The sequence below is a fragment of the Lepisma saccharinum genome, chromosome 19 (genome assembly GCF_977018435.1).
Source record: "Lepisma saccharinum chromosome 19, izLepSacc3.1, whole genome shotgun sequence".
NCBI classification, from domain to species: Eukaryota; Metazoa; Arthropoda; class Insecta; order Zygentoma; family Lepismatidae; genus Lepisma; species Lepisma saccharinum.
Window position 1 is genome coordinate 36652653 of NC_139247.1, and position 21277 is coordinate 36673929.

Here is a 21277-nt window from a genome sequence, read left to right on the forward strand (position 1 = left end):
GTTTGAAGTGGGATCCGAACCGCTATGTGCCTCCACCGGGTATCGAACCCGGGAAACCTTGATCACAAGGCGACGATGTTACCACTGCTCCATCGGGGAGGCTTCCCCCATATTTGCAAATTAGCCAAAAGTGGCACAAGAAGCGAAGTAAAATAAAGCAAATCAATAATTCAATCAATAGAACATAGGGTCTCCGGTTTCATAGAACAGTATGCAAAGCACTTTGTTATGTAGACCCTCAAAATTGCAATAATAAGTGGAACAAAAAACCTAATATTAGAGTATTTTAAGAGTGTAGGCATATTAAAAATTCACGTCAACCTACAACAATTTCACCTGTATTGTGTGATATATGGTTCTGCCCTAATATAATTGAACGTGCTCTTTCGATAATAGTTACACAATTTCCGTCTTGCAATACACAACCTCGGCTCGCCACGATATGTGCATTTCCTTGTCCCTTTTCTGTATTTTTTTTCTATTTAGGATATATTACGTTTCCTTTTTGCCTCTTGGTTAATCCGTGGTGATGAGAATGAATGACCAATTGATAACATGAATGTGATGGGGCAAACATGCCTTAATCATGGTTCGAACTTAAGACCTCTGTCTTCAAAGCACGTTACAATCTACCACGTGTGTCTTTTCATCTCCAGTCACCATTAATTTCAAAAGTTAGAAAACGACGTTACTCAAACAAATTGTATAAATAATTTTCATGACCATAAACATTTGTTGCACTTGTTGAGAAAAATCCCTACCCTCGTAACGTTATAAGTAAACGTCGACCTAGTTGATGTCCCAGGAACCCTTCCTTGCACGAAAATCACACTGTCCACATGATTTACGACTGAACGTTTACTAAAGTAATAGAAATGTGCATCCCCATTTCCATTAATCGTTCACTCTTCGTATATTTTGAGGTCAGCTAATTCGAATATACAACCCTAAGACAGCTACACACTGCCAAAAAAAACTGCAGCGTCAACAAAGTAATTACTGTATTTTATATACATATAATTTTTGTTAATGGAATATTTTTTTCCTTCAGCTTCTTATTTATGTTTGATTTGGTTTATTTTACTTCGCTTTTCTGCCACTTCTGGCTAAACGCGACGATGAGGATGAGCGATGAAATGATGAAGGGACACTCACAATGAACACCGAATGAACACAATGCCAAGGCGGTGTTTAAGAAAGCTGTGTTAACCACTGTACCGCGGAGGCCGGAATCCTGTTTAGTTAGGAGAAATCGTTCCTTGACAGTGAACTAAGAACAGTTATAATGTGTCATGTCGGAGTTATAATATTTTAAATTTTTAACAATCAATTGGGATTTACTCTTAACCATTTTTTTGCCTACATAAAAACTTCCACACAGTTAAGATCGTTTACACTAAGGACAACAACGTTAAAGTCTATGCTTTAAGGAATAATTAAGCACACTATGATGACGGAAAATAATAATTCACATGACTATAGTCATGCATTACATCGGTGAAACATTAATTTTCGATCAGGAAGAAATATTGAAAAACGCAGGGACAGAATGACCTATTGATTGATTTATTTTACTTCGCTTTTCTTCAACTTTTGAGTAATCACATAGATAAGGATGAAAGGTGTGTTAAGATGAAATTTGTGAGAGACAATCACAAACGTAGGGCACAGTCCAAACTCCTCAGATCATTATACTGGCCTTGTGTCTAGACGCCAGATCCATGTTAGTTTGCAAAATACACTCCATGGTCACAATGACGTAAGCATTCGTAGAATAAATTTGTATATCATTCTCCCCCCCCCTCTCCTCCCAAGAAACGTGAGCTAAACTATTGCGCATTCTGTGATATGTTCATTACTTCTCAGGAACCACTCGCGGCCTTCAACTAGTTTATCCTGAAAAGAACTGCTGGTTAGGATGTCAACATACACTGCTCAAAATAATTAGGGGATCAGGCAAAAATAAGTAGGGGATCAGACCAGATATCAAAACTCATGTAGGCATACTAATACCAGATCCTTTATTTCATTCTGAGATAGTTACAGCAAGATATGCTGTCATGATACCTGATGTTAATGACATTAATGACATGTGACGTGATATGACAATTAGAGCATCAGTAGGACAGCACAAAAACAGACACAAACACTACAGCAACTCTCCTCTAGTACGGTGTATGGTCTCCCCTAACGGCCAATACTGCTGCACACCTGCGTGGCATGGAATCAATGAGCTGTTGGGGGATACGTCGCCACTCTGCCAGAAGGGCAATTTCCCACTCTGCACGAGTTGTGGGAGGAGCTGATCGAGCTGCAACTTGTCGGCCTAGTGCATCACAGATGTGCTCGATTGGATTTAAGTCTGTAGAGTAAGTTGGCCTGGGCAGACGCTCGATACCCTCGAGGTCCAGCATGTCATCCACCAACCCAGCTTGGTGTGGACGAGCATTATCATCCATGAAACGGAAAGAATCACCAATGGCACCAGCATAAGGCACAACATAAGGTCGGAGAATCTCGTCTCTATACCTTCGAGCTGTCAAGGTGCCATCGCGGATGATGTTCAGGTCCGAATGTTCACCAATACTGATTCCTGCCAACACCATCAGTCCACAGCCACTATATCGAGAGCGTTCGTGCACAAAAGCTGGGTTGTTTCGTGTTCCGCTTTCACTCCAGAAGAGAACACTTCGATTGTCAGGTTCCACACTGAATCGCGACTCATCAGAGAACAGAACGGACCTCCATTCGACATGTCCCCAACCACGATGTTCCTCCGCCCAGTTTATACGGGCTCTACGGTGTTGTAACGTTAATGGAACACACACCACGGGCCTACGTGCATAGAGGCCACCTTAATGAAAACGATTCCGGACAGTTTGCGATGACACTCTGCGTCCCGTTGCTGTTTGCCAGGCACGTTGCAGTAGCGTTTCATTCTGCCCTCTGTTCCGACGGGCTGTGATTAAGAGATAACGGTCCTCCCTCGATGTTGTTGCTCGTGGACGACCTTAGCCTTGTCTTCTGCGAACACTTCCTGTTGTTTCAAAACGATTCCATAGTCTGGAAATCACACTTTGCGATACTCCAATGGCGATTGGCGAGTGCTACCTGGCGTTGTGACTGTCCAACTTCAATCTTTCCTATGGCTCTTCAAGCCATAGCTTCCGGTAAATCATGTTGGTGTGGCATTGCCTTTCTCACCTGAAACTTTGCCTTCCCCAACTGAACTGTATCGCTAACCAGAGACGACTAGCATACAACATCAGCACGCACACACTCCTCCCCTCTACCCTAAATATCACCAGTGCAAATGTTACGTCATGTTTAAGGCACTGGAACTTTTGTTTACGGGGCTTTAGCAGCTGATTGTAGCTCATACAGGTGCTGACAACATATCTGGTCTGATCCCCTACTTATTTTTGCCTGATCCCCTAATTATTTTGAGCAGTGTATATTGGGTTGGTGCGAATGAAATGTCCGGCCCAGGTGCGTCATTGCCGAAGGCCAAAAAAATCAAAACTACAATACCTGGTTAATCAAAATAGTCGCCGTCTGCAGCCACACACTTTTGTCATCGCTCAGCCAACAATTGGATTCCATGGCGAAAGAAGTCTGGAGTCTGCGATGCAAAGATGTCCCCAACGGCATGTTTCACCGCCCGATCATCAGCGAAGGTCTTCCCTGTCAGGGAGTGATCGAGATGCCGGAAGTGATGGTAGTCAATGGAAGAGAGGTCTGGAGAATATGCTGGATGATAAAGGGTTTCATATTGCAACTCATGGAGAGCCTGCACCGTCCTTTATGCGACATGTGGGCGAGCATTGTCATGCAACACGAGGACACCATGTCTGTGGACCATTGCTGGATGCTTGTGGAGAAGTTTGTGGTGCATTTCATGGAGTTCAGCACTGTAACAATTTACATTGACGGTTTCACCTCGCCTGAGAAAGATATGATGGATCACACCCACCATAAACCACCATACCAGCAACAACACCTTCCGTGGGTGGAGAGGTGGTTTTGGAAACCGCCCTGGGCGTTGATCACGATCCAACCATTGTCCTGATCGTTTATGATTGTCATAGCAGATCCAGTTTTCATCTGAAGTGACAATCCGATGCAGGAAACCATCCCAGTTATTCCTTACACTCAGAGAACTGCACACCTCCAGACGGCGAGTCTTGTTGACCGGTGTCAAATCATGTGGTACCCATGAGTCCAACTTTTTCACTTTACTGATCGCACGGAGCCGCCAAACGACAGTAGTATGGTGTATGCCTAACTCGTTTGCAATGGCACGAACATTTTTCCGAGGGTCCGCTTCCACGTGGTTCCTGAGGAGCTCATCTGAACATGATGTTGGTCGATGGCCACTGGGTTCATTTTGCAATGCTGTGTCACCGGAACGAAATTTGACAAACCAGCGGCGAATGGTGCGTTCATTTACCATTCCTATCCAAATTCACTGTTAGTGTCTTTGGCGGCTTGCTGAGCAGAATGTCCCAGTTTGAATTCATAAAGACAAATCACTCGCAATTGCGTGTTCTCCATGGTGCACTTTCAAATTACCCTGTTCAGCAACACGCTGCCTCCTGACTGTCTGGGTGCTCCAGCCTGCTTGCTGGACGTATAGAGAGTTTATGACGTTAGACCTGTGACCTCAGTCAATCCCTGTGTTGTGTTGTTGAGGTGAGTTTCCCACCAGATGTCAAAGGGGACATTTCATTCGCACCAACCCAATACTTTAGGGACAATATCCAAAGAATACTGTCACATACGCAGAATGCAAAACATTTCTATTTTCTCATTTCTACTACAACCCTGGCGAAAGAAAGGTGGCTGGAGTGTGGTGCTGATGGTATCACCTCTAAAATGGCCGAGCTCGAGAATATGCGGTGCCCTACTACCACGTCCCTTAAATGTGTCTTCATGGCACGTTGCTATACACACTAGGAACTTTACCTAACCTTTACTACTACTAACTACTCATGCCAGGAATTTTGGTATTTTTTATACTTTTTTATTTGCCCATTGCTAACCTGGATTATTCCCAGCCATAACAGCAATTAGCCGATGCAATAAAAATACGCCAAACTTAAAAAGAAACAGGTGTCGGCGTGCCCGCGACACACACACACACACACACACACACATACACACAGAGAGCGAGAGGGGGGTAGGAACACAAAATACTTCCACAAACTGCCCAGATCATGCCTGACACGACTCCAACAGAAATCATTCCGGAAACAAGTTTACGTGCGCATAGGGTAGTAACTGCCTTCCCCCACTTTCTTATCCAATACAGGAGCCATGAAGTGTTTCCAACTACCTTCCAATCTAACTAAGAGGAGGGAGATCTTTTTTTAAAGTTCGCCAGTGTACATATGATAAGGATATCGAGGAATTTCTACCCTCTACTACACAGGCGAAGTGAATACACGCAAGTGGTGATTGGATTTGTTTCATAGTACAGTAGGCGCTGTAATAATAATAATAATAATAATAATAATAATAATAATAATAATAATAATAATAATAATATATCACGTAATAAACTGTGCTACAATGAATTTTTATTCATTTATATAAAAAAAGAAAAACTGTTTGTAAAAACAATATACGTACCTTGAGTTGTGTAGATTTGTTTTCCATGCAGCAATTCGAAGCACAACATAACAACAAAAACAAACGCTTCGGCTATATGTTGGCCTGCAAAATGCACATGCGCAGGCTTGGTCTAAAACGGAGCGGAAGTTCATCCGAATTTACAGTCAAGTCCGTAAAATTTTAACGGTAGAATATTGTATGACCAGCTTTAGACGAAAGCAGTTTCCTTACCATTTTTTTTTAACATTTGTGCCATGACCAAAAAGCTATCGTGTAAATGAGAAATCTTATGGCATTTCAGATGCCATGGCATATTTCTGGGCATTTCTCAAGGATAGATCCCGTCCTCTTTCCGTAGCATTTTTCGTAGCATAATCAATCAGAAGCGACCTCTAGGTCACGAGTGCAGGTGTAATGGCTGCCGCGTGAGATGTAAACAATGTATCACTTCACATTTTTAAAAGCCGATAACCATTCAACCGAGAGGAATAATGTTTCGTATAAAACGTTATTAGATACAAAACAATGGCGCTGCTTAAATACATACTTTACAACGTGTGGAAGAATATTTTAGTTGATTCAAAAACCAACCGTGTACAGTCCAGACAACTCTGTGTTGTAACAACCTCATTGTCTTTCAATGTGGTCGTTAAAAGTCAGAAATGTCAGTGACTGTATTATAGGGTGTTTCATTTTTCCAAAGATGTGATTTTCATATGACTTTGCTTACGCCCCGAGTCTCAGTGATGTAAAAGATATATATGCCAAATTTCAAGAAGATTGGATAATATTTAGGGGTTGCACACATTGATCACTTTTATCTCAAACTAGTGAAATTTCTAATATTAAAGTGCTTTGTACTAATGGGCTTCTCATGTATTTCTTTCATCTTTTGCAGGTAATTGAACTTTAAAATGGGAACCAAAAGAAAAATTTGGCTGCTAGAAAAGGTGCCTAGTGGTGAGTTTTTAGGAGCTCGGCTCCCTTCAAAGGAACAAGTACTTTTAGTTTTATTTACCATCACAAGGAAATGAAAGAAACACTTTCGGATGCTGCTAAATCTACCAGTACTAAACTACAGGAAGTGTGGAGGAAAGCAAATATCCCTGTTAATACGGAGGAGAATATCCGTGCTGGTATACACAGAAGCTGTACAAAGAATACCAAAATCTGGGTAAAGAGAAATCAAGAAACACGGATAAAGCAAATGTGAAACGGCAGATTTGGAAAGGTGATCTTGTCGAGTTATTTGACATTTCCCGGCAAAATGTGATGGACATGACTAGCGTATCACAAGAAGATAAAGAATTTCTTAGGTCACAATGAGTGGAGTAGACAATGTTTTCGCCTCGAAAATAAGAACTAAGTGTACAAAGGAAGACAAAAATGATTCATATAAGAATAAACATTACAAAGCTATCGCTGAAATCAATAAGACAGTTATACTGGAAGACTCATCTCCATCATCATCAGCACCTAGTGACGAAGAGGCCGAGTTTTCGCCTCCAGCAACGAAAAATTACGTTCAAGTCCTAGATTAAAACCTCTTGATCAGACACACATCTACTTGGGATCGAGAACAGCTCTCTAGTCGACAAGCAAGTACTTCATTTATAGCAACTGCAAAGAGCCTTGGCCACGATGTTTCAAAAATTTCCGTTTCTCCAGCTATCGCCTGCCTCATTTGGTCTTGCATTGTAAACTGTTGCCCTCAGTTGCCCATGGGAGTGTCAAAACTTTGGAAGATAGAGTTTCAGTTCTAGTGACTGGCAAAGATTTTGAGCATTTTCTTGGCGTACCTGTTGCCCTGAAAAGCACTGGTGAGCAAATGGCTGAAGTAGTTATTCGGGAAGTGGACCGATTTGGGCTACGTGACAATATCATCGGTATGTGTTTTGATACTACAGCATCTAATACAGGACTGATCCAAGGGGCATGTACCAGAATTGAAAGGGAATTTGGACGAACATTGTTGTGGTTGGCTTGCCGTCATCACACCCATGAACTAATATTGAAAGGAGTGTTTGAGGAGTGTTGTGGCGTACCATCAAGTGGTCGTGACATCCAGATTTTTCGGAAGTTCCAAAGTCTGTGGGCTTCACTTGATAAAAAGTCATATACGACAATGCTGGATGAAGAAAGTCCCCTTCAAGGCTTTCTAGAAAAATAACAAGAAAAAATGGTTAACTACATCCAAAATGTTCTAAAAGACGGAAGTCATCCAAGAGAAGACTACAAAGAGTTATTACAACTCTCACTCCTGTACCTAGGAGGTTGGTCTCAAAACGACTTCAGTTTCAGGATCCCAGGGGCTCTGCATCAAGCAAGGTGGATGGCAAAGGCAATATATGCACTTAAAATTGTCCTCTTCACTAAACAGCTGAATATTCCTCAACGAGAATTGAAAGGAATGAAACGGGTTGCACATTTTGTCAGCCTCATATATGTTCGCTTTTGGCACGAGGCAATTGTAAGTCGATGGGCTCCAAAGAATGATTTGGATATGCTACAGCTTCTGAGCACTTACCCAGATGCAGACGTCAAAAAGAGTGCTCTCACAGTTGCTAAGAGACATCTTTGGTATCTGTCAGAAACAAACGTAGGATTGGCTTTTTTGGACGAACGTTTACTCAGGCTGATAAGGAAAATATGACTAAAAATTTAGAAACCAAACCTGCAAAGAAAAAGGAAATGAAACGATTAGAGGGTAAAAACCTAGTTTTTGAAGGAAAAGACCTGAGCCATTTCGTTACTAATAAAACAAAGACGTTCTTTGAATTGTTTGGGATCCACGACGTGACAGAATACTCCAGTGATTCTCTAACAAGCCATGTGAACGCTCTTAAGGTTGTCAACTATACCCCAGAAAGAGGAATTGCTCTGATAAAAAAGTTTAACGAATCGGTCAGGGACGAACAAGAAAAACAATTCTTGTTGAGGGTAGTCGAGCATCACAGAAAAGTCGTCACCAAGCGAACAAAAGAAGGGATTGCATTGTTCAAAGTTGATTAATATAACACATGTTTTGCCTATCACTCTACCTATTAATCTTAGTGTCTAGTTTTAATATTATTTTAAGTTTGTGATTTCTAGTTTTCCCAATAAAAGTAATTAACATTGAAAAATCGTATTTTTTGCCTACTTTTACAAAACTGATCAAAGTGTGCAACCTTTAAATATTATCCAATCTTCTTGAAATTTGGCATATATATCTTTTATATCACTGATACTCGGGTCGTAAGCAAAGTCTGCAAAAATTTTACATTTTATTTTTTGCCTTACCAAAATGAAACACCCTACTGTATTACACGTGGAGTCATCAATATTAGCACTGATAACCCGGGATCGAATCCTAGAACAAGCATGTGTGTTTCACTCTGCTTTCCTGCATGGACGTCTGGAGGGGGTCGAACAGGTCCCTGATTCCCTTTCGGGAAATTGGCATTTCAAGTTAAAAAAAAAAAAGCAGAAAGCTTAAACTCCTTTCTTGAATCCTGTCTGTAATGGTTAATAGTAATGTTGAGTAACCATGCATTTCAGTACCCTAACTGCATGAAATGAAGAAAAAATAATGAAAAATAGTTGTTTTGGATGTTGCCTCATCTGCTGGATCAAGTAGCAGTTTCTACAAGGATATAATAATGAATAGTAATAGTAATTTGAAATGAAATTGATTCATTTCTATTAGTTTGTAATAGTTATAATTGTATAATAATAATCATTGTCACAATTATAATAATTATTCATATTACTTCCACTATCAGGGTCAGAAACAATTTTGGTGAGATTTGGGTCCAAATCTTTTCTGGGATAAAAATAGAAAGGTTCCTAAAGTTTTTAAAGTGATCACCCTTATTCTGATACGATGGTCGAGTTACCAAATTATTTGAAGGATAAGTATTTATCCGCAATTAGTTAACTAAAGTACTCTAGAAGCTTTACTTGCTCTAATAATAATAATGAAAATTCTGTTTAAATGTTGGGAGAGAATGTCGTCATGAATAACTGAAAATTTAATTCAATGAGAACAATCTGATAAAGTAAACATTAGACTTATCCCTCTCTCTAGAGTTTTGAATGTACTACGTAGATCAAAGGTCCCTTTCCATACTGCAATCCAATAGCTCCTTATAAAGTTTATTTTTAAAAGTTGTAGAGTTTTGGTTGTAGAGCATTATTCTGTTTGGAAGTGACCTAATACCACGAATCAACCCACGTTTTAAAGTCAAATTAAGTGGCCTGATTTACATTCCAAATAAAAGCTCAAAACCTGGCCGCGGGAGCAATTGATCGAAAGTTATTTGTCTAGAAAACTATCAAATGTGAAGAATTGTCTACATTTGAAAACATATCAAATGCTATTTGAACCTGTCGATATGTACTCCTCCAGCAAATAAATAAACAAAAAAAGACTAGGTGTGCCTCTAGCTGGCAATACTTTAACAACTTCCTATTCAGTATAAAGTAACACACAGGAAACACATATCCACACACCGTGGTCTAAAATCTACTTAAAATTAGATTGTTTTATCAATTAGAACTCTGTCAGATACTCACAGCATTCAAACATGACATTGTAGTTACTTAGACACAGCTGTGAGCCAACAATGATTAAATGTTTCTTCGGTATTGTTGTTTTCTACATTCAGTTCACTGAAGATTGTAATTCCTGTTAACCGAGACTTAAGCACACACTGAACTAAGTGTATGTAGCTGAGTATAATTTTGCTCAGATTGCAACTAGGCATTTGAATATTAAGGCGCATCCCCCCTATGCCAGCTGGCAAGGCCGCGCGCAAAAGTCGTTCAGCTTTGCCGAATTCGATAGACGACGCCACAGGACTGCGGTGTGGAGACGTTCATCAGTTTGGTTCTGGTCAGACGCGTCGCCTGATAACATTCGCATGAGCACGTGAACACTCATGTATATGTCTAAAATTACGTACATATTAAAATTCACACATTCATATATTAATCGAAAATACACTTTGTTTGATGTGCGAGTATGTATATACACACAATTTACTCTGACAAAACTTCATGAGCGTCTGATAACTCTTCTAGATAGTTGGTAACACTGACTCCACAGTGTTCCGCGGAGGGCGTTGAACACATTAGCTGTCCGTTTTGCATAGAACTGACAGCTAAGGGGCTTATGGCCACCGTACCCAGACGATGTTCACTTCGATGTGCGAACACTGATGCAAGCGGCAATACTTCTTACATTCGGCACCAGAGTGCAGCATATACAAGGCATGTCTAGGGAGACTCGAAAAGGTCTATGCTACATAGTTGCAATCTTTACCGAGAATACGCTAAACCTGGCGGATTTTAAGCAAATGCAAGCGCATGGCCAGTGTGTTTTCTTGAGCCACTTATTCGGGCAAATCATCAAGTAGTCTTGTTCGCATGGGCGTATATATAGTTCACGTAAGGGGGGAAGGGGGTTCAACTTTTGGTATGGTAAGGGTTGCTATTTTATAAGTGAAAATCCGGGACACTGCTGACCTGAAACTTGTTGGGAAGCGGGGAGGGGTGGTGCTGGACCCGACAAAGTTGCGTGTATGTGCATATCTTGACATACGCAGACAAGGCAAAATCCTTGATGAAAGTTCAGTCTGGAAAGAAAAACCTCATTTTATCTCATTCTAACATGGGGCTCTTATGTGCGGCCCCACACCGGACAAAACATTTGACTCGAGTCGGCTCGAGTCACTATCCGACAGTTTGTGAATCTGTGGGGAATTTTGTTTCGCAAGGAGCAGCTTGCGGCAAGACGATCTGCGCATGCATGAATGCATTCAATTCAGCCACAGAGCGAAAACTTCTGGCTAATATTTCCGCACTGGGGTACAGTACCATGGCGGCAATATTTGTATTTAATCGCGGATTAACCGTGATTATATTCTGACTCAGGGGATCGCCGAAACAGAAAATCTGGATGACCAGATTAATGTTGCCCTTAGAAAATAAGCTAAATAGCTCATGTATTGTTATTTGACCTATTAATTAAGGTTTAATTAAAGGTCAAAGCAATTTACCTTTTGTATCTTTATGAAGATATTAAGTCATATTTTGAAATTAATTTTGAGTTTTGAGATAATGTAAACAGTATCGTTAACCCGCTTCCCAAATTATGAAAGACAGAACTAGACCTAGTGTGTTCGTACATGGACGAAATCTGCCATCAGATTTTAGCTAACATAATGAATGACTCGTCGTGTTGCTTTGTGACTCGTCGCGTCGCGTAGCGTCGGATCCGATGTGTGGCTGGCCAAAGTAATTTATAGATGTCGGTCATGTGTGATTGTTAAGTAGAATGAAGAAGTGCCTGAGTGAATTTAGGATATGTATATTCGTCAAGTAGATAATTCCACTTTTTCCAGTTACAAAACTTCATTTTTGTATCTTGAAGAGTTTTCGAAAATTATTCGATTGTTGACTTTTCATTAAATTACTACCATAGCAGACAACCGGAAATGTTATTATAGTTTATGACATTAAACTATATTAAACTAGAATTTGCTAGTTTCCACTGTTCAGAAGAATAAATTAATAGGTCATATCGTAACCCAGTGACTATTGTCTCTAATGGCCAGACAGTTAATCAACTAAGCTTGAGCCATCAATTGTTAGTTGGCAGAGGCATGCGTGTAGAGGCACTGAAGAATTACCATCATATGAAGATTTTTTTACAGTTTATACCGGTTAATAACCTAAAGTTTTGTATTATAGTGCTATCACTTTATTTTTTTATCAGATAGAATATGTTTTCCTTAATTGCTATGATTGTCGATATGTTTCAGTATCGTCATTAGCGTACGGATGTGTAACAAAAATAAACTTTAGAAACAGGTCTAAGCATGCCCACCAAATGTCCACTTGGGCGTCCTTACAAGAATTGGTAACATCGAAGGGAAACATAGTGGCTACCAAAAAAATTAGCTAAAATGTACTATGTCTATTTTAAACAGAAAAATCATTTCAGAAAATATTAATATTCGTGCAAGTTTCTTTTGCAACAATAGATTAACCCTATAAATTTATAAAAATATAAACTTGTGAGTGAAGAACTCAGATAACTTTAACATTTAGTTTAAATGATAATCATATTTTAACCTAAATCCCATTTATTTCCTTCACGAAATCGTAATATATTTCTAAGAACATGCATTTTTATCACCAGGGCCTGAATTTTACGAATTGTATCTGATGAAATGCTAAAATAACTCAAAAGAAGACCATAAGTGCTGTTCGTACCATGTCTTGTTCACATAGCGTAAAATGTAAGAAAAGACTTGGTGTTGAACTCATGTTCACCAAAGCTAGAATTGCGTTTTCATTAACTTAGGCGTGAAAAAAGGGTAGGGTCTCCCCGATAGCGTAGTGGTAATGGTGTCGTCTTGTAATCGAGGGGTCCCGGGTTCGATAATATATGGAAGCGCATAGTGTAGGTCCAGTCCTGAGTAACATATCTGTGCGTGGAGTGGACTTGAAACAAAAACTCAAAACTCGAAAAACAAGCAAAGGTATGACGTAATAAGAATCCGATTCCTAGTAATTATTTCATGCGATAGCAGTTTATATACACATTAAAAATATATTGAACTGTATCTCCACCTGGGGTGTAAAATAAATACAAAACCAAAAATACAAAATTGTTCGTCTATAAATTACGTCCTGGAACTTTGTGAACAGACCTTGAATACAGAAAAGTGTATAGTTGACTTGTTAACGCAGTAATTGGCAGTTCGTTTAATTCCCTTGCCAATATTGATTTTCTGCCTTCTTCCGGTATGTAACTCGTAGAACGAAACGAGGGTTGGTGGCACGAAACCTAATCGAAAGTTCTTCCCCCCCTCCTCAAGTTCTCTGTTGCTTCCTGATGCGTTCTTAACAGATAACCTGTCCACCTGGCAAGTTATTTCTCTAGTTCGGAATGCCAGAAAGGAATCTACGGGTGGAAAAAGTTTAGAACGCCACTGAAAAGGTCTGACGTTAACAAGCTTTTTTAACGAGTTGCCTGACAAAACTTTTTCTGCTTCGCACGTGTTTGGTAAATCGATGCTCTTCCCGTCCCCATTTTTAAAATGCACATAATTTCTCAACGTCTTTTGTGTTCCCTACTTACTGAGTTTTCGAACATATGTCCCATCCTTCTTTATTCTGTTCCTATGGTTAGAATTTAAAAATAGAATGTGTTGATCTCTCTAGTCCTGTCTCTAGTCGGCCTTTCTCACTCATTCTCTCTTTACCTGTCCTTCTATTTGACTTCTCTCTTTCTATCCATCTCTTATCCTCCTTTCTTTATGGTAACATTGTCTCCTTCATTGCCTTCTTTCCTTTGTACATTACTTACTTACTCCTTGGCTGCTACAGCCCCTAAAGGGCCTTGGCCTCTCTCACAATGATAGCCCATTCTCTTCTGTCTTCTGCTCGACGTCTCCACCATCTTACTCCCATCCTCCTAAGGTCCTCCTCAACGTCCTCAACGTCCTCCTTCCTTGGCCTTCCTCTTAATCTTCTCCCTCCTGGTGTCCCTTTATAGACCTTTTTAACTGCTCTGTCTTCAGGCATTCTTTCCACATGTCCTAGCCACCTCAGTCTCATGCTTCTTATATCGGAAACTATATCTGGTTTTTTGAAGAGTGCTCTAATTTCATCATTTCTCCTTATTAGCCATTGTCCATTCTCATTTACTGGCCCGTATATTTTCCTCAGTATCCTTCTTTCCCATCTTCGCAAAAGTTCTTCATCTGCTTGCACCGAAGTCCATGTCTCTGCTCCATATGTCATCACTGGCTTTACGACTAGCTGATATACTTTGATTTTCAAATTTCTACTCAGGCTGCGAGATTTGAAAACTCTTAACAGTGAGAAATAGCTTCAATTACCAGCTGCAATTCTTGCTTTTATTTCCTCCTTAATATTATTATCCATGGTAACTAATGTTCCAAGATATTTAAAACTTTTGCATTTGCATTTTTCATAGGTGCCTCCAATAAGTTGCCTCCTTTGTACATTATAATTTTATTTTTTCCCCTCCTTTCCTTATGGAGTCTCGCTCTTTCTTTCACTTCTATCCTTTGTACTTTTTTTCTATCTATCTCTCTTTTTTTTCGTGGCCGCAGTGGCTCAGTCGACCTCCGTGGCGGAGTGGTTAGCAAAGCGCGCTACAACGCCAGGGGTTCTGGGTTCGAGTCCCGGGTAAGGCATGGGTATTTGTGTTCGTCCAGTTGATAAGAAACAAAGAAAATGTAAGAATTGAAAAGTGTAAAAGTGAGAAAAAGAGTGAATGGTGGGAGATACCTCCGTGTAGGGGGCATTTCCTTTATATAAAAAAAAAGTCGGTAACGCGTCTGACTACCATGCTCAAGGTCCCGGGTTCGATCCCCGGCCGGTTCAAATCCGGGAACTTTTCTAACGTTGGAAGCGGCCCCGCCGCCCACCCAGCGTCGAATGACATGGGTACCTGGGGGAAACCCTGTGGGGTAAAGGCGGTCAGGGGCGTGAAGCTGATCACATCACCCCCACTCATGACCGGATCAAGAAAGTGTGGGGCGTTACCCCCACACCCCATATACACCTTCATGGCGTGGTGCTAAGCACAGGGGAGCACTTTACTTTATCTCTGTTTTTCTCCCTTACCTTATTTTCAGATTATCTTCTCTAACTTTTCTTCTCTTTAATTCCCCATATTTATCTCACTCTTTCTATCCCATCAATTCTTTCTTGGAGTTAGCGGCGCAGTGGTAGCGTCGTAATCTTGTAATCAAGGGGTCCTGGGTTCGATTCCTGGTGGAGGCGCATAGTGGTTCGGATTCCATTTTAAACTGTAGGTCCAGTCCCGAGTAGACTTATTGTCCATAAAGTGGATTTAAAACACCAAATTCATCACTCAATCAATCTTGCTTGGATTCCACCGCTGTTCTTTATTGATGTAATATTCTTTGTGGATTCCCTATCTTTCTCTTTCTTCCTGGATTCTATTTTTTTCTCTCTCTTACCTCCCCTTTCTTTGTTTGTTGATTCTCTATCTCTCTATTCTTTCTACCTTTTTTCTTTCTCTTTTTCGGAATCTATATTTCTCTCTTTCGTTTTCTTAATCTATATAAGAACTTTCTTTTTTCGGTTCAGTTCTCTCTGATTCTCCCTCTCTCTCTCTCTCTCTTTCTTTCTTTCATTCGTCTCCTTTCTTGGTGGAATCTCTCCCTCCCTTCATCTCAGTTATTTATTTTGTGGTTACTATCTCTCTTCGTTTCTTCTGATATTTCTCCCTCTTCATATCTTTCCATTTCTCTCTCTCCTTCTCCTCGCCTTCTACTCTCATCTCTTTTTGGCCTATCTCTTTCTCTCCTTCATTCTTGTTCCTCATATCTCTGTCTTTCTTTATTTCTTCCATTCTTTATGGATTCTATCTCTTTTCCTCTATCTTACTTCCCCTTCTTTTCTTTCCTGTCTCTTTCTTGGTCTACTCTTCCTCTACATCCTTCTCAGCTCTCTCTTTCCTTCTCTTTCTCTCTCTCTCTCTTCTTCCCTCCCATTGTCTCCTTTATATCCCACTTTAACTCCCCTTTCTGTTCCTCACTCTTTCTTCTTCATCATCTGTGGTTCTTCCACCATTTTTATCGCCTTCTCTCCCTCAGTGCCTATCGTCTGAAGGCACACAAGTCTCCCCGATGGCGTAGTAATAATGTCGTCGCCTTGGAATCAAGGTGTTCTGGGTTCGATACCTGGTGGAGGCGCATAGTACTTCGGACCTCACTTTAAGCTGTAGGTCCAGTTCTTTTGTGCATATAGTGGACTTCAAAACAAATTCAAACAAACAAGCATGAAGGAGGCACATGAATACATTGTGCCCCATTACATTTTTCAGAAGAAACGCATTAACGCCCTAAACTAATTAATGAATTTTGTACTCATTTCACAGTCAATGCATTTATCTGCAAAGTGATAAACGCCATGGTTGAAAAATCTATTTTGTAAAGCAACATTTGGTTACAGAGCCATTTTGCCTCCGTTTACATGGTTGATATCTTCTTACAACTTTTGACGAGAAAAATTACTTTGCAGGAAGTCATACACACATTCTCACACTGAATGTTTATTGAATTAATGATCCGCAGACAGAGCATCTGCAGTGCTGTCATCTACTGCCACTGCTGTCAACTCGACACAATTTCTTCGCATTGCCGGGAAAAGGCGGTAGGAGTGTAGTGTTGATCACCTCCATAAATTCATGATACCTTACCACCAGGATTACGGGCACTTGTGTAACTGCATCGAAATTTGAACCATAAACCAAATCCTAGAGCAGCATAGTTCGTAATATTAACGTAGCACAAGAAAGTGTTACTACCTTTAACCTTCATTAAATCAACTCTTTATTGAAAATGAAATTGTTATGAATAACGAGCGACTAGCAACAACTATAGCGGGTTGGCAACCGCCCACTCAAAAATTCCCCTGCCCATCCGAGCAAATTCAATAAATATTTACGCTCTAGGAAAGTTTGAATATATAAATAAATCAGTAAATTCTCTCCTGCACTCGATATATATTTTTACTTTTGAATATTATCGATACTAGAAATGTTCACAAATTATCATCCTATAAAAAGCGTTTCTGTCCATTGGTGAGACAAATTAATTTAAACTTTTCTTTCAACTTCCTCAACTCAAAAGCTATTTTGAAACAAAAGTTGTGATCTAATGAACAGGGTTTTTTTTTTATTTGGACCAAACATCAGGCTTAGTAGACTCTATCGAAGGTGTCGGTTTTATGAAAGGCGTAATTATCCGGTTATGATAAGGCTTGAATGTGGGGGGTGCTGCAGCTCTGGACCTCCATCGGCCCGTTTCGCCTAATCCCGTTTCGCCTTATTGAGTTTTCACCCCCCCAATACAATTTCCCTGTGATTTATGTGACACTAACTTTCTAATGCGAAACGAGACATCCCATTTCGCCTTATCCTGTTTCGCCTTACACACAAAAAATTTCCCACCAGGAAATATTATCGACATGAAGGATCATTATTATTAATGTAATAAAACATCATGCTACATTGATATAACGTGAATTTTTCGCTTGTTTCTTGGACTCATACTACAAGTATAATTTATTTCAATTTTCTAGGTGGAGCAGTATGATGTAGCATCTACATACGCCATTAGGTGCATGTCTCCTCTTGTAAACAATTCTTTCAAACGCTGAAGTTTCTGGTTGAGACACCTCCACTCCAAGTTCCAGCATCACCATGTGACTCTCGTTTTCTTCCTAACCTAACCTAACCGTACCACACAGAGCGAGATTGGCCGAGGTTGGTGCTCCTGGGGGTTGTGGTGGGGAGCTAAGGTAGGCAACATCACAAGCTCTGCGCTCCCATCATGAATTACCCTTCAATTCGATAATATTCCCAGGTGGAATTTTTTTGTGTGTAAGGCAAAACAGGATAAGGCGAAATGGGATGTCCCGCTTCGCCTTAGAAAGTTCGTGTCACATAAATCATTTGAAATTGTATTGGGGGAGGTGAAAATTGGATAAGGCGAAACGGGAGGACACGATCTGAAAACATGCCTCTTCCATTGGGACTAAATACTTTTAAAAAAGCCACGCAATGAAACAGTTGGTCTTTTAAGTTCACTTTATGCACAATGAGGCCAAGCGGGACTGAACCTACAGTTTCAAAGTGAGATTCGAACCACTATGTGCATCCACTGGGACATAATGAAAGAAATTGGATACTTGGAATGTGTCAAAGTTATATAAAAAGTAGTATAACTAACAGTCTACATAACTTGGCCTAAAAGTTATAACATAAATGTGTATATAGGGCCTATAGACGACCCAAGCTTCCACATATATGAATCCGGGCATGAACAGTGCTCGTAGTGAAGGGGATGCGGGCGGTGGTAGCCCTCCGGTAGCACAATTTTCGCAAAGCCTCCCAAAAGCTGCCTCACAGTCACCTTGTTAAACCATAAGAACAGCTCCCCCCCCCCCCCCCCACAGCTAGCACCAAGGATCGACTAAACATCCTCCTCGCTAACATGTTTCACTTCAGGCGTTGGGAATGGGTGTGATTAAAATAATATACTAAGAACCAAATAAAAACCTTTTCGCGTTAATTATATTCATTAGAATATTCTAATCTTCTCGTATATAAAAATGGATGGATGTGTGTGTGTTTGTTCCTCAATAACTCTCGAACGCCTGGAGCGATTTCAACCAAACTTGGTACACTTATCACTTGCAACCTCGAAAGAAATACTGTGGGGGTAATGCACCACTTGCACGCCTAGGGGTAGGGGTGGGAGGAGGGTGACATGTAAAAATAATGGAAAACGACCGATATTAGTGTGGAATCCATAGTCTCAGGAGCCGCTGAGATGAATAGTGACACTCCCAATGCCGTTCAACTCCAAGTTCATTTTACACTATAGTTAGAATTCATTATATTCCTGTCTAATAGAAGATTGGGATAAATAAATACCCGGGCAACGCCGGGCAATCAGATAGTACTAGATAATGTTATATTTTTTCTCACAATTTTTTATATCACTGTTATTTTCAAATAATGATATCGTGTGTTATACAAAATAATTTTATATATTAGTTATGATTAGTAAGAAGTAATCATAATAATTACTACAATACCGAGTGCTTCCTCGATGGTGCAGTGGTAACGCCGTCGCCTTGTAACTAACCAATGTCTTCCGCATTCGATATCCGGTGGAGGAATATAGTGGTTTGGATCCCACTTTAAATTGTAGATCCAACCCCGATTAGCTTTTTGTGTATAAAGGAGACTCAAAAACATACTCAATAGCTCAATAACGCAATAACTACAATAGAGGTGACTATATTTTGATCTGTATCCAATTTTTGTGTATTTTTTGTATCTATATGTGTATTATTTTACATGTAGCTTACTGCCACATACGCAGTTTATCTTATATGAATCATCATATTGACAAGGGTTAGGTATCAGAGCAGCCCTTGGCTGAACCTCGCTCGCTTAGTGAAGAAAACAGAAAGTAAAATTCGTGTGGGTATTAATATGTCTGACAAATTTACAATTCATGATGGGTTAAAACAAGGAGATGCATTATCTCCATTGCTCTTTAATTTTGCCTTAGAATATGTTGTAACGAAGGTAAAAGAAACTAAAGAAGGACTAAAATTAAATGGTGTGACTCAGTTGTTAGCATATGCAGATTATGTAGACTTACTGGGGGATGATGTGAATACAATTAAGAATAATGCTAAAATATTTTTCAAAGCAACTAAAGAGATAGGTTTGGAAGTTAACAAAGAGAAAACTAAATATATGCTTACAGGCCAAAACCAAGTGTTAGGTAATAATCAAAATCTAATTATTGATAACAACTCGTTTGAACCAGTTTCCAAATTCAAATACTTAGGAGTAATATTAACAAATGAAAATTATATTAAAGAGGAAATAAAAAGTAGGCTTAATTCAGGAAATGCATGTTACTTCTCTCTTCATAAACTTTTGTCTTCTCGTTTAATATCTAAGAAACTAAAAGTTAAAATATACAAAACTGTAATTTTGCCTGTAGTATTATATGGATGTGAAACTTTGTCCCTTACATTGAAAGAGGAACATAAATTGAGAGTATTTGAAAATAAGATCCTTAGGAAAATATTTGGACCTAAAAGGGATGAGGAGGCAGGTGAGTGGAGAAGGTTACATAATTTAGAACTACATAATTTATATTCATGTCCAGATATTATTAGAATAATTAAATCAAGAAGACTTAGGTGGGCAGGCCATGTGGCACGAATGGGAGAGGAAAGAGGAGTTTACAGGATTCTTGTTGGGAAACCTGATGATAAGAGACCTGTAGGAAGGCCAAGACGAAGATGGAGGGACAACGTTGAGATGGACCTAAGGGAATTCGGTAGGGATGGAAAAGAGTATATAGAACTTGCTCAAGATAGAGAAAGATGGAAGGCCTGTGTTTCTGCAGCCATGAACCTCCGGTTTTAAGAAGGCTAGAGAGTTAGTTAGTTATTTTCTAGTATTTCATCGCTGATGAGTCTACAGAAAGGAAAAGAGGTGAGAGAAAACGAGAAGAGGAAATGTAGAGGTGAGAAGAACGAGAGGATAGACGAAGAGAGGAGATGTAGTGAGGAGAATGGAAAAAGATTCTAGGAGAGATGGGGAAAATGGAGCAAAGAAGAGAAAAGAGTAGGAAAACGAAATGAGAGAAGAGTGGAGAGTAGAGTAAAGGAGAGAAAAAGAGAAGAACGAGGTGTTCTTCTTTTAATTCTCGTTTTTTTATAAACAAGAGCATGGTAACATTATTTGTAATAGCAGTGTATAGTGGCTACATTGTTCTGCAAATTGAATTTATAAAAAAAAAATAAACAGATAAATTAATTCACACACGTTGAAAGGGATATTTTCATGTATAAGATCGTGAATTATGATACTCTAACGCTAATTGTGTACTGCTTCAAAGACACTGACAAATATTAATGAAATAACTATTTATATTTGTGGCAATTCAGGACATACTAATTTTACCCCTTTTACCACTCGAGTTCAATGCAAGGATACCTCCGCAAATATCGAATGAAAAGTTCTCATCATGTGCAATTCTCCAATAAATGTTTTCGTCGAGTCGTACTACCTTCG